General features: G+C 41.0%; 1 long non-coding RNA gene across 1 annotated transcript; it reads right to left on the bottom strand.

Moving 5' to 3' along the window:
- Positions 1 to 3,519: 3,519 nt before the first annotated feature.
- Positions 3,520 to 4,390, bottom strand: LOC136048439 (uncharacterized). Its single transcript, XR_010622175.1, has 2 exons — positions 4,347 to 4,390; positions 3,520 to 3,753 (listed from the first exon to the last, which is right to left on the bottom strand). It is a non-coding gene; the product is annotated as an uncharacterized LOC136048439 (long non-coding RNA).
- Between the last annotated feature and the right edge of the window lie 3,914 nt (positions 4,391 to 8,304).

Here is an 8,304-nt window from a genome sequence, read left to right as displayed (position 1 = left end):
TTGTGTTTAGTCATGGGGCTGTTTTGATACTGACGTTGGCAGGGTGAGCTTTGCCAACATGTGGGTGTATGGCATTGAGATTCCCTGGGTGTGAAGTTGGAGGAGTAGAGCCATGCCAAGGCAAATGGAAGCAGCTTATCAAAACAAGTATTTCCTTGCCCAGACACTCGCCCTTGACCAGTGCTGTCTCTCACAGTAGAGGTGCTGCAGGAGAAGGTGCCTGGAACAGCTTTAATACAACACCCTCCAAACAGTCAGTCAGTCCCTTTTGGTCTGAAAAGCTCAAGATTGGTAAAGAATTGTAGAGCACATGTTGTGGTTGAGAATGGGGTTGGGGTAAGAAACTGGCAATATTACTTTTTACGGTGGTAACAATGAAAATTCTTAATATCTGGGGTTCACTACGAGATTTCTGCTGATGGAGAAATCAGATATTGGATTATCTTTTCTGTGTCAACATGCACAACTGCTGTTTTCAAAAGCACATAAGGAGGTTTCTAGCTAAAGCAGTAGCACAAAACAGATACAAGTTACAGTGGTTTCATATTAACTTCTGTGAAACAGAATCACTTAGGCACTTCTAGGTCCATTGGTCACTTATCCAATAAGTCAAGCACATGGTATAGCACTCCCCTGCAGTTCCCTGGTTCTGAAGCTGCTGTTCTGCTCTCAATTCAGAGGTACCAGTGGGGATTCCCCTTTGCCTGGCACATTAAGTGCTTGGGCAGTGCAGTGGTGTGTGTCATAGCTTTCTACAGACTGAAGTGCAATTGTTGTGTACATTCACTGCATACTTTGCCTTAGGACAGTCTATAATTCCTGATGTTTAATGTTTATTTTTGGTGTAATCAGTGACCATAATTAATCTACTACTTCATTTTACTGAAGGTTTTTTGTTTGTTTTTTCTTTTTGTTGTTCATTTGTTGAAATGTTTCTTTTTAAACATTTGTTTGTCTTCAAATTTGTGACTCAAATCTACAGTGGGACAGATAACAGATAAGGCTGTACTGGAATGCTTAAAAAAAGACCTCTAAAATAAAGAATCGGCTTCTCACTATCAATGTCTTTTTTTTTTTTTTTCCAACCACACTGCCAACCACCAGAATTGTGTTTCTCAGTCTCTGCCATGACTGTCCTGTGAGCCCCAGGCCTTTGCCTCTGCCATAAACACATTTACCAAGGCTAAGCCTTTCAATGAGAGAGTGCTGAGGCCCTGGCACTGCTGCCCAGAGCAGCTGTGGATGCTCCATCCCTGGAGGTGGTCAAGGCCAGGTTGGATGGGACTCTGGGCAGCCTGAGCTGGTGGGAGCAAGCAGCCCATGGCAGGAGTTGGGGTAGGTTGGCTTTAAGGTCCCTTCCAACACAACAATTCTGTACTTCTATGATACAAAGGCATTCAACCAGCAATAAGTGGTGCAAAGTAGCCATCTCTGTGCTCTGTCAGCCTTCACTGCAGCTTTGGTCCGTCAGGGCCATGTGTCCTAATTTGAGATCTCAGCCTCATATATTTTGTTATATTACAATACCAGGAAATCTAAATGCCATCTCTCTAAATACAAGTGTGCCTTAAAATGTTATTTTGTGAACCAGGAAAGCACCTGAAGTAGCTGTCAAGGAGAGCACTTTCACTCTGTAAAAGTGAAAAGAAACAAGTTGGGCCCTCCTCAACACGAGATGATGTTTTGACTTCTACATCACTTCAGGCGTGGTGGGGATGGGTTGATGATCTTAGTGGCCATTTCCAACCTTAGTGATTCTATTATTCTATTAATTCAGAACTTTTCAGTTACTCAAAAGAAAGAAAAATGGAGAGCAAAGACTGGCCAAGGGTTTTAGTTCTGCTGCAGAAGCAACACTGTGGCAAATGTGACAACTTATTTCTAACTTTTACTGTTCTTACAGCCGAACTGAAATCTACCTTTACTTTCTCTGTTTGAAGGAGACTTGAACAAAGTCCTTACACTTCCCTGTGGCTGAACTCCCTTCCATTTAGGATGAATGCAAGTCCTTTTTCATTATCCTTTGTTGCCACTCCATTTCTCATCTCATTTAGGATCTTGTCAGCTCTAAGATACCTGCATGTATTGATCACATAGCAGTAAGGGTCCTGCAGTTACTGCTTCTCTAAGTCAATTTCTAGAGCTCAGGCAGCACGTGAAGAAACCTGCTAGACAGCTTTGCCCTTTCCTCACCATTTGGCCACAGTTGGGAAACAGCTACTGGGTTACTCTGTAATCGGAGCATTTGTCCCATAATGAGTGTCCCTGTGACCTGCTGGTTAATTCACACCAGCAGAAGGGGAGAGGGTGGCCATGTGTCAGCAGCAGCATTGCAGTTTTCTGCCATATGTGTCCAGAACAAACAGAGCAGCCAAGCACTATGTAAAGCAACACTTGCTCTGACATGGGGCACTCCGAGAAGGTTTAAGCCCTCTGCAGCCCTCCCCTAAACTGAACATGTGACAGACTCCCCAGTGTTAGATGTTATTTCTTTTTTAAACACATACACCACACAAGCTATCTGTAAATATATTAAATTTGCCATTCAGCACCAATGCAAATTTCTACTAAGACCATTTCCTCTGCAAAATTACTCTGTTCCTGCTCCTAATATTTCTATGATTCTAACCCTTTCCTGTTTATTTGAAATCCCAGCATGAGTTACTAGTGAAGATGCAAACCTGTGTTGCTTGCAGATGTCAGCCAGTTCAGTTAGACAACATCAAAGACATCTCTCTGCCTTGGACATCATGAGTAAATCACTTGTAACTAGCAGGCCCCATGACTGCATCACACTGAGAAGCCTGTCATGAAGAGTTGCATGCTTTCCTTTCATTAACACCACATCTTACAAGAACATGGCATCCACAATGAGCCCCTGCTGATGGACTAGACCAAGTCATCCTTCTGAATGTTTCAGTGGCTGTCCAGCAATGCACAGCCACGCGCTGTGCCTCCACCCCTAGCGGTAACACCCATCTGCGTCCCATTGGTACGGCACAGCCTGGGCTAGTCCTTGACAAGCCAGCAGCCTGTTCACCACAAGGAGCTGAAGCTCCCAGGGAAATTCAGTGTGCACAAATTGCACAAATTCAGTGTGCATCTGAACTAGCAACACTTTGAGAAGCTGCTTCCAGCTGACTGCAGGCGCATCACAAGGAAGTGCTGACAACACAATCCCCATGTACAAGGCTTGCTGCATCTCCCTGCAACAGCAAGGGTCTCCCAGAGCAAGCATTAGGCCAACTGCATTTATCCTTACGCATTACTTGGGTTTACCACTGAAGTTCTAGTTATGGGAAAGACCCTTTCTTAGGCAAGAAATTGCTAAGTAGCTATTGAAATTTGATTGGAGGAATTTGTTTTTCTTCAGTAAATATTTGATCTGACAGATCTTATCAGTATCATTTTACACTAAGAAAGTCTGCAAAATAGATCTCACAATATTCCTTCTCACATCTAGAAAGGCAACATGTAAAAAAATATTCAGGTTCAATGCATGAACCTTTCTCAATCCTGTTTTGTTTTTCTTTTTTAATTTACTTTAACGTAATTTTCTGTAGCTAGTGCAAATGGTGATATTCACACAAAGGACAATACAACTCAGATAGCTTCGTGGCTATGCAGGAGTTACCTCTTCAGTGTGTTACCCGTCACTCCATCACTGTTTGTTCTGCTACATTACTGAGAAGCAGGAGGAAACATGTAGCCAGATGTCTCCAAGCTGAAGTCTTCCAGCACCCAAAGCTTTACCTATGAGCAGGTTTGACCACATTATCAGGCTGCCATTAGCAAACTTTCAAAAGAATGAATCTCCTACAGCAAGAAACAAAACAGTGGCTACTCCTGAAATAAAGCATGGCCACTAGCTATAAAGACTGAATCAGCGTGAGCACATATCAAAGAGATGGAAAAAATTGAAAATTGAAAATTATTCATGGCACTATAACTACAGGTTCTTCATATCATTCGGAACACAACACGAAATTGAGCACAGGATTGATGAAGAAGGCTAGCACATTTTTGCCAGTGATAAGAAGATGCTGAATTACCATACAGCAAGTAGTTCTGCTGTACAGTCCAGCCTGGAGCTGGGGAAAAAGGGCATTTCTCACTGACAACCCCAGACCCAGCATCCTGACTCCAGGGTGCACAGTTGGCTCAAAGTGCTCTCTGCTGAAGCCTTGCTAACTACAACCACAAAGTACGCTTAAATACTCTCTAAACACCCCCCTCCCATCCCACAAAGCTTTTGTGAAATCAGTTTGTGCTGAATGCAGTAAGCACAGATGGTTAATAACATTGCTTTAAGGTACTTTTATCTTACAGCTAAAGAAATCACTTACTGACAAGCACTGAGAAAGCACTGTGAGTTCTGCAGTTAATCAGGCAAGGAACGTGGCAGATCCAGCTGCATCAAAGCCTGTTTTATAATTGGAGAAAAACTGTTAGCAGCCAGCATTGCCATGCAAGTAACCACTACAGTGAAAACCCATCTTCTTCAGCCCTACCAGATTAGAAGAAAGTATACAAAGGCATTGAAAGGGGGCATGGGATAGTGACAAGCTGGTGGCTGGACATGATTATCTCTTATAGGTATTTTCCAACCATAATCATTTTATGATGCTAAGCATTAGTAAAATATTTCAGTGTTTGGGGATCTTAAGCTATGTCTCACCAGATAAGGTCAAGTCCTGCTCTAGCAGTTGTCCTCTCCTTGGAAAAGAAGTTTTCAATAATTTCTCCTCTTGATATGTCCTTATGGAACATGATTTAGAACATTCTTTACTGTCTGCCTTCTCTGTATCAGTACAGCTTATTCTTCTAAACACTGTCAATCTCTGCTGGCTTCTCACTCTCTACAATGACACTCTTAAAGCAAAATAAATAAATAAATAATTCACAGTTTCACATTGCATCACTGCAGATGACCACACTTGTGTACAGAAAGCAAAACAGTATCAAGCAACAAGTTCACTCCTCAGAAGGATAAAGAAACATGGTATTCATCAACTACCACTCCCATTTTAAAAACGTTTATTCCACTGCAAATGTTGCTTAGTTCCAACAAATGCAAAACAGCTTTTTGGTGGTAAATAGCAGGTATTTATTTGAAATGAAAAAAAAAATACTTAAGTACCTGAACTATTGCATTTAATCATGTATTGTAACTGTGTTACTCTAACTTTTTGCATTGGAGACAAATATACAATGAACATTCAGATATCACAGATTGCACACTAGATAGTAAATCGTCAGGCCTTTTACGTAACCACCAAAAAACAGATATTGGATTCTGCAATATAGTACAAAATTCCACACTCCAGTCTTAGCCAGTTATCTTCAATTTACTCCCGATGCTGTACAAATAAATGGCCATTTAACTAGGGCTTACAAGTTAATAACAGGACAAAAAAAATATACATTGCACTGACACAAAAAGTCAGCTGTGTTAATAGTCATGCAACAAGTAACCAAACTTGCTGAAATTAAAAATACTGTCTAAAAACAGTTTCAACTGCATAAATATTTTATACACAGTTCATTTACTGAAACAAAAGGAGTCTTTAAATGATACAAAGCAAATATAAGTATCTACCAATTTTATACATAAGAAAGTGCAAAATAACTTATCTAAAGTGTTCTGCTATTGAACTGATGACCGTGGGCTGGAGGCAGCCAGCCCCCTCTCAGAAGCATGACATTACAGTTGCACACTACATACGAATGTTAAGAGTACATGAATAAGTATACTACAAAGAACAAGGCAGGAGAAGACATGTGAGGTACTTGCAGAGAATACAGTCTACTGATGTTAGTGTACATGAGCATATTTTTGCGCAACCCATTTTTACATGGAAAACAAAGCAAGTCTTTGCATTAGAAGCTTGAATGAAAAAAACCACTCCCAAGTGAACGAAGCAGTTGTCCACAGCACCAGCTGCCAGAGGAAATACGAGCAGGCGGGGTTCTTCCCCTCCACCTCCTACCAGCACAGATGTGGTTTTGGAGCAGTGAAACTGAGGGATTAAGTCAGAAGGCTGCAGCTATTGGTTTGCAAAATGTGAATGTGGACCAACCTCTACGCTACAGGCTTTGAAAGAAATAGTGATCCTGATTTTAGTACACTGCCAAAGGTAAAAAGCACAGATCAACAACGGTGCCTCGTGCCTGCATAACCAAATATGGCCACTACATCATCACTGTTGGCACACAGTCTTCACGAGCCCACGTTAGTGATACATGCCAGATCTTGCTTTTAATGTTCAAGTTATACCAAAGTTACTGCCGGAAGCCCTGTTTTGATTAGGGTTTAATTGGAATCAGTTCACAGAACAGAATTCTTCCTTAAATTCAGTTTCATTTTGAAAACTGGAGGCAAGAGGGGAGAATCTCTGAGGACTCAAAAGCATTTAATGGTTGTTAAAAGTGCCTTCTCTTCAGACAGCAAACACATAGGCCACCAGCCCTTCTTCTGAATTACGCTGGCTTCGCATCATTTTGGGAAGGGTCAAGGCAACGTTAGAGAACATCTGAATATAGATATTCCAGCACTCCATGCACATTTACTGAGGGCTTCTCCCCTTCTATTTTCAGCAATAAATCTGCCAAGGGAGCCATGCAACACAGCTTGGGGTTGGACTCAATGATCTCTTGAGGTCCCTTCCAACCCCTATGATTCTATGATTCTACTCATCACAGTTTGGATCCGAAGGGATCTATTTGGGTCAGCTAACCTAAACAAACCTGCATTTACTCAACAGTGTGCAAGGGCTCTAGAAAAGCCTTTCTGCTCATTTGGGGATCTAGTATACATACCAGAACAGGAATTTCTCATTTTACAGACCAGCACATACTTAATAAACAAACGTGTCAAAATACATATTTAACTTTCAGTGCATAAACATGTGATACCAGGGTAAAGAGTAAGTGGTTAGGATTAACAAATTGACCTAGAAGCTCCAACCAAGAGAAGACAGGCATGTCTCCAAGGCGCAGGGACCCACTGCCACAGAAAGGCTGGCATTTCCCATGCTGCAATTCCAACAACAGCTTAAACCATCTTCCTCCTGGGGACAAAGTCTGCCCAAGGCTTGCTAGTGCAGGGTAACCTCTCCAACTGCAGCAAAATGCACTCACTGACATTCTGCAGAGCAAAAGTAGGGCTGCCTGTCTTCTGTTGTTTTGGGTCAAATCCATACCGTTGTTTTGCAGAACCCACTGTGAACATACCTAGACCTAGATCAGTTTGTCACACATTTACAAAATATATACACATATATTTAAAACAAACAAACAAACCCACTGTCAAAACCTCCTTTGGAAAGCAGTCCACGGGCCTGTGTGGTGCACGTGTTCCAATCCCAGTGGATGTCCATGTCTCTACTTCATCCCTCATGTAGTGCAAAAGAAGTGACAGAGTAGTAAAAAAATACTGCGATTCAATTCATTTTAAAACTTAAAAATGGTAATGGAAATCTACCACTGTCCTTAGGGTCATGCCATTTGCTGACACATGGAGACAGCTCAAAAGCATCTCTGGCAGAACAAGTGCTAACCCATTCCAGAGCGACTATGTTGTTCCAAACTTTTTTTTGTTTTAAATTTTTTTTTTTTTTTTGCAAATAAGCTACGGGACAACAGTGGTAAAATTCTATGCACAGGAAATTCATTCTGTACCTGTATGCAAGCCAATAGCTATTGACTTAAAGAAGATAAAAGCTGGTTCTTGCACTGCATGAATCAGCTGCTAATGAACGTGAAGTAATTAACAAAACTGCAGCTCTGACATATGTATAAAACAGGCTTTGTTAAATATGAACAACACTGAGGCGGTAAATAGTTTTGGTATAAAATGCAACCAAAGTATACAATTTAGTTCCTGGTTATCTTACAGCTAGAATAAAATACTCCAAGTCTTTCTCAAAAAAAGTTATCTTTTGAAAAAAAAAATCCATGTAATTCCATGAATAGCCTTATTTAAATTAAGATATTGTGGGCAACTGAAAGAACGAACGTGCACAAACTGGATTTTTAACAGAAATACACATAATGCCTTTGAGTTTTCTGTTTTGTTCTTTTTCTTTTTCTTGTTGTTATTTAGACATTCATATTTAAGTTGATAGATGAGAAGGATGCCACAACAAAGTATAGTGGTTAATCTGAAGTCCCATGTAACAGGCAGTTAGGTTCATATTTAGATAAAAAGGCCATTATACCTATTTACAATATACACAGTTGCTTGCGAAGAAGGCAGATTTACAACTATCTTCTAAAAAGCCTTCCCTTCCCTCCCACCCCCCA

Source organism: Cyrtonyx montezumae, unplaced genomic scaffold (assembly GCF_038088225.1).
Source record: "Cyrtonyx montezumae isolate F1298 unplaced genomic scaffold, pur_monq_1.0 scaffold_2, whole genome shotgun sequence".
Classification (NCBI taxonomy): domain Eukaryota; kingdom Metazoa; phylum Chordata; class Aves; order Galliformes; family Odontophoridae; genus Cyrtonyx; species Cyrtonyx montezumae.
Note: the sequence above shows the minus strand (reverse complement) of the source record. Positions and strands in the feature narration are given on the sequence as shown.